General features: G+C 45.8%; 1 non-coding gene across 1 annotated transcript; it reads left to right on the top strand.

Annotated features, from left to right (window-relative positions):
* The first annotated feature begins 334 nt into the window (after positions 1-334).
* Positions 335-416, top strand: trnal-uag (transfer RNA leucine (anticodon UAG)). The gene has a single exon. It is a non-coding gene; the product is annotated as a tRNA-Leu (tRNA).
* The last annotated feature ends 5,541 nt before the right edge of the window (positions 417-5,957 follow it).

The following is a 5,957-nucleotide window of genomic DNA, read 5'->3' as shown; positions in this document are numbered from 1 at the left end:
CAGCATTTTGTGTGTGTCTGCTATGGAATATTCTTTCAATGAATGCACAAAGATATCGAGACATGGCATGGATATATGCAAGGAAGTAGTTGTTTCTGATCTGACCATGCCAAATATTCCAGATGCAGTCTCACCAGGGTCTGAGTTAATTGAGGAAATCATCTCACTCGGGCTTTTAAAGTGACAGTGCATCTCAGCAGAAATATCAGGCTGAGTATCTGAGATTGTCTGGACTCATTATTCAGCAGTATGTGAGAGTATCACTCTGCACATAAATAGGTTCTTTGTTAATCAATATCTTCACTGAAAAGTCTGCCGGTCTGTTTGTAGCATTGGTAGTGTGGCCGAGCGGTCTAAGGCGCTGGATTTAGGCTCCAGTCTCTCCGGAGTCGTGGGTTCGAATCCCACCACTACCAGTGAAATATTTTCTGGGTCAGCACAGCACTGCAAGCCTGCTTTCTATGTTCTTCCTCCAGTTTCCTTCCATAATTGGGGTTAATGAAATGTGGAAATCATCACTGATGCAGAACAACACATTTCACTCTATATTTCCATGTACATGTGAAGATTCAAGATTCAAGCTTATTTATCACACGTACATTGAAACATACAGTGAAATGTGTCATTTGCATTAACAACAAACACACACGAGGGTGTGCTGGGGACAGCACATGTTCACGTGTTGCCAAACATTCTGGGTGCCACAATGCTCAGCAGAACTACACAACGCAACAACACATACCAAAACAAAACAACAACAGCAAAACAAGCCCCGTTCCTCCCTCACACCCACACACATACACAGTCCTCTAACTCCAGGACAGGCTGTCTTCTTCAGCTTCCAGCGTCCAGCGGACTCAGACTCACAGATATTGGGTCTTTGACTACCCCAGTGGGCCGTCAGAGTGACAAAGTTAATCACAGAATAGACACGTCATGCTCTTTATGCCTGAATAACTCTCCAGTATTCAAAGCCCCTTTCACTGGCATTTTGCAATAGCTCTGAAATTGCCTTTGTTGCTTGCCTTTGCAATGGATTTACAGGCTGCTGAAATTAAATTTTTGTTTTGGTAACTGACATAATTGACTGCTTTCTACATTGATAAAGATTGTGTTCAGTAGTGAACATTTCTCCTCCAGCTACAATCTCAGTTGTGTTCACCACAAAACGACCTTGGATCTTGTTACACCTCTCCAACCACAAACCGCAGTGGTGGAGTGGCAAATAAAAAAATCCTCTTGCTTTCTTGGCGCCCACTTCCATTGACTGTAACTTTACATCTATGTGAAAAGGTCAGACTTGTAAGTCTGTCCTCACACAAACCAACTGTGTAGCAGGACTACTACCACCACTACTTCATTGACTCAGGCCTAGGGGGCCGGCGACTCTCCACTTCTCCCCCTCCCTCATCAGTGTGTTCAGTTCATCTACATTAGCCGCGCCGCTGTCTTCTAGGAGCGTGTTGACCATAGTCTTGGGAGGGCGCACAGGGTTCATCCTCCCGTGCTTGGGCACCCATATGATGACTAGGCTGGCAGGTAGCTCGGGGTGGCGTAGACAGTACCCCGCCAGTTGCAGTCCTCTCGCCTTGATTTTAGTGGTGAGTATTAGTAGGTTGTTATAGAGCTCGACGTTCATCATGTGCTGTTGCCAACTCACGTCAAGAGCCATCTGGAGCATTCGTGTATAGCAACCATCTAGAGACTTTCGCATCATCTTGGTGAGTGTCCATGTCTCGCTTCCGTACGTGAGAATGGACTCTATGTCTGCTATGAAAATCCACTTTTTAAGCTCGCTGGTCAGGTTCAACTTCCAGATTTCCTTCATGTTGTTCGTAGCCCTCCACGCCAGCACCTTCTGTATCTACAGACTCTACAGACTAACTAGCTTAAAGTTTGGAGTGAGGAGGTTAATAATAACCACTTCCCGGTAATTCCCATTCCCGTTCCAACATGTCGGTCCAGGGCCTCCTCTTGTGCCAAGATGTGGCCACCCTCAGGATGGAGGAAAGGGGGAGCAGTACCTCATACTGCGTCTGCATAGCCTCCAACCTGATGACATAAATATTGATTTTTTTCTTCCGGTAAACGAATACCCCCCACCCCCCAACCCCCACTCTGACTTTTTAACTTCTTTCCACTTCCCTATTCCCTCCCCTGGGTCCCCTCCTCCTTCCCTTTCTTCTATGGCCCACTCTCCTCTCCTATCAGATTCCTTCCTCTCCAGCCTTTACCTCTATTGCTTCACATATCACCTTCCAGCCAGCCTCCATCCCTCTCTCCCTCCCCACCCACTCCACAACACCTTTTTATTCTGGCATGTTCCCACTTCCTTCTCAGTCCTGAAGAAGAGCCATGGCCCAAAATATCGACCATCTATTCATTTCCATACATGCTGCCGGGCCTGTTGATTTCCTCTAGCATTTTCTGTATTGCTTTATATTTAAACGACTTGGATGAAAACCTGGGCAGAATCAAAATCCGATTTATTATTCCTGACTGACCTGACATGGAATTTGCTGCTTTGCAGTGGCAGTATAGTGCAAAGACATAAAAAGTTTATAAATTAAACTTTTAAATACAATATAAATAGGCATCCGTTAGTCTAGTCCATGAATTTGCGCCTTGGAAGGTTTCCAGGGCGCAGGCCTGGGCAAGGTTGTATGGAAGACTGGCAGTTGCCCGTGCTGCAAGTCTCCCCTCTCCACGCCACCGATGTTGTCCAAGGGAAGGGCACTAGGGCTGATACAGCTTGGCACCGGTGTCGTCGCAGAGCAATGTGTGGTTAAGTGCCTTGCTCAAGGACACACACGCTGTCTCAGCTGAGGCTTGAACTAGCGACTTTCAGATCACTAGACCAATGCTTTAACCACGCACAATTTATATAAATAAATACAGTATGAAGTAAGGAATAACCAGAATACCCCATGCAAGGCTTATTGAGAAAGTAAGGAGCCATGGGATCCAAGGGGGCATTGCTTTGTGGATCTAGAACTGGCTTGCCCACAGAAGGCAAAGAGTGGTTGTAGATGGGTCATATTCTGCATGGAGGTTGGTGACCAGCGGTGTGCCTGAGGGATCTGTTTTGGGACCCCTGTTCTTTGTGTTTTTTATAAATGATCTGGATGAGGAAGTGGAGGGATGGGTTAGTAAGTTTGCTGATGACACAAAGGTTGGAGGTGTTGTGGATAGTGTAGAGGGCTGTCAGAGGTTGCATTGGGACATCGATAGGATGCAAAACTGGGCTGAGAAGTGGCAGATGGAGTTCAACCCAGATAAGTGTGAGGTTGTTCATTTTGGTAGGTCAAATATGATGGCAGAATATAGTATTAAAGGTAAGACTCTTGGCAGTGTGGAGGATCAGAGGGATCTTGGGGTCTGAGTCCATAGGACACATAAAGCTGCTACGCAGGTTGACTCTGTGGGTAAGAAGGCATACGGTGCCTTGGCCTTCAACAATCGTGGGATTGAGTTTAAGAGCCGAGTGGTAATGTTGCAGCTATATAGGACCCTGGTCAGACCCCACTTGGAGTACTGTGCTCAATTCTGGTTGCCTCACTACAGGAAGGATGTGGAAACCATAGAAAGGGTGCAAAGGAGATTTACAAGGATGTTGCCTGGATTGGGGAGCATGTCTTATGAGAATAGGTTGAGTGAACTCGGCCTTTTTTCCTTGGAGCGACAGAGGACGAGAGGTGACCTGATAGAGGTGTATAAGATGATGAGAGGCATTGATCGTGTGGATAGTCAGTGGCTTTTCCCCAGGGCTGAAATGGCTAGCACGAGAGGACATAGTTTTAAAGTGCTTGGAAGTAGGTACGGAGGAGATGTCAAGGGTAAGTTTTTTATACAGAGAGTGGTGAATGCGTGGAATGGGGTGCCAGCGGCGGTGGTGGAGGTGGATACGATAGGGTCTTTTAAGAGACTCCTGGATGGCTACATGGAGCTTAGAAAAATAAAGGGCTATGGGTAAAGTCTAGGTAGTTCAAAGGTAGGGACAACATGTTCAGCGCAGCTTTGTAGGCTGGGGCCTGTATTGTGCTGTAGGTTTTCCCATGTTTTTTCTATGTTTTCTCTGTTTCTCTTTTTCTCTGATAAAGACTAAGGAGCATGTGGTAGACCTGAGGAGAGCTAAGGTACCGGTGACCCCTGTTTCCATCCAGGGGGTCAGTGTGGACACGGTGGAGGATTACAAATACCTGGGGATACGAATTGACAATAAACTGGACTGGTCAAAGAACACTGAGGCTGTCTACACGAAGGGTCAGAGCCGTCTCTATTTCCTGAGGAGACTGAGGTCCTTTAACATCTGCCGCACAATGCTGAGGACGTTCTACGAGTCTGTGGTGGCCAGTGTGATCATGTTTGCTGTTGTGTGCTGGGGCAGCAGGCTGCGTGTAGCAGACACCAACAAAATCAACAAACTCATTCGTAAGGCCAGTGATGTTGTGGGGATGGAACTGGACTCTCTGACGGTGGTGTCTGAAAACAGGATGCTGTCCAAGTTGCATGCCATCTTGGACAATGTCTCCCATCCACTACATAATGTACTGGGTGGACACAGGAGTACATTCAGCCAGAGACTCATTCCACCGAGATGCAACACTGAGCGTCATAGGAAATCATTCCTGCCTGTGGCCATCAAACTTTACAACTCCTTCCTTGGAGGGTCAGACACCCTGAGCCAATAGGCTGGTCCTGGACTTATTTCATAATTTACTGGCATAATTTACATACTACTATTTAACTATTTATGGTTCTATTACTATTTATTATTTATGGTGCAACTGTAACGAAAACCAATTTCCCCCGGGATCAATAAAGTATGACTATGACTATGTTTTAGCAGGTGATACCAGAACTAGGGGACATAACCTCAATATTTGGAGAAATAGATTTAGGATGTAGATGAAGAGAAACTGCTTTTCCCATAGAGTAGTGAATCTGCGGAATTCTCTGCTCAGGGAAGTAGTCGAGGCTGCCTCATTAAATATATTTAAGACACAATTCGATAGGGTTTTGCATAGTAGGGCAAGAGGCAGGTAGGCGGAGCTGAATCCACAGTCAGATCAGCCATGATTTTATTTTACAGCCAAGCAGGCTCAACGGGACAGATGACTGACTCCTGCTCCTAGTTTTTACGTTCTTAAATGGACAATCAGCTTTTCCTGCTGAGAACTTTCATCAGAACGCTGATGTAGGAAAAGATTTAAAAGATGAGCTTTATTTGTCATATGTGCATTGAAACATACAGTGAAATGCACGGTTTGTGGCAACGAACAACACATTGTTCTGGGGCAGCCCTCAACTGTTGCCACACTTCTGTTGCCAACATGGCATGCCCACAACTTACTAACCCAATCCTGTTGTCTTTGTGGAAGGAAATCGGACTTAAGGGGGACTTTTGCACACAGAGGGTGTGAGTGTATGGAATGAGCTCCCAGAGGAAGTGTGAGGCAGGTACAATAGTATCATTTACGAAGCACTTGGACAGGTACGTGAAGGGGTGGGGCTTGGAGCGATATGGGCCGAATGCAAGAAATTGGAACTAGCTGGTTGGTTACTACGATCAGCATGGACTGGATGGGCCAAATGGCTTGTATCTGTACTGTATTGCTCTACAAAATACATGTATTGTGTGTGGAATGAACTGCCTGAGAAGATGGTTGACACACGTGCACCAGATTCAAAATCAGGTTTACTATCACTGACGTATGTGGTCAGATCTGTTGTTTTGCGGCTGCTGTATAGTGCAATATATAATAATACTACGAATTACAATAAGGAATGTATACAAGATAAATAAGTAGTGCAAAAAGAGAGTAAAAAGTAGTGATGTGGTGTTCATGAATTCAACAATGTTGAAAGTGTACACGAATGGGAGGGTTTTGCAGAGATAGGGGACAGTCATGGGCGGTGGGTCAGCATCAAACAGTTGAGCCAAAGAACCCATTTTC

Source organism: Mobula hypostoma, chromosome 9, assembly GCF_963921235.1.
Source record: "Mobula hypostoma chromosome 9, sMobHyp1.1, whole genome shotgun sequence".
NCBI classification, from domain to species: domain Eukaryota; kingdom Metazoa; phylum Chordata; class Chondrichthyes; order Myliobatiformes; family Myliobatidae; genus Mobula; species Mobula hypostoma.
Note: the sequence above shows the minus strand (reverse complement) of the source record. Positions and strands in the feature narration are given on the sequence as shown.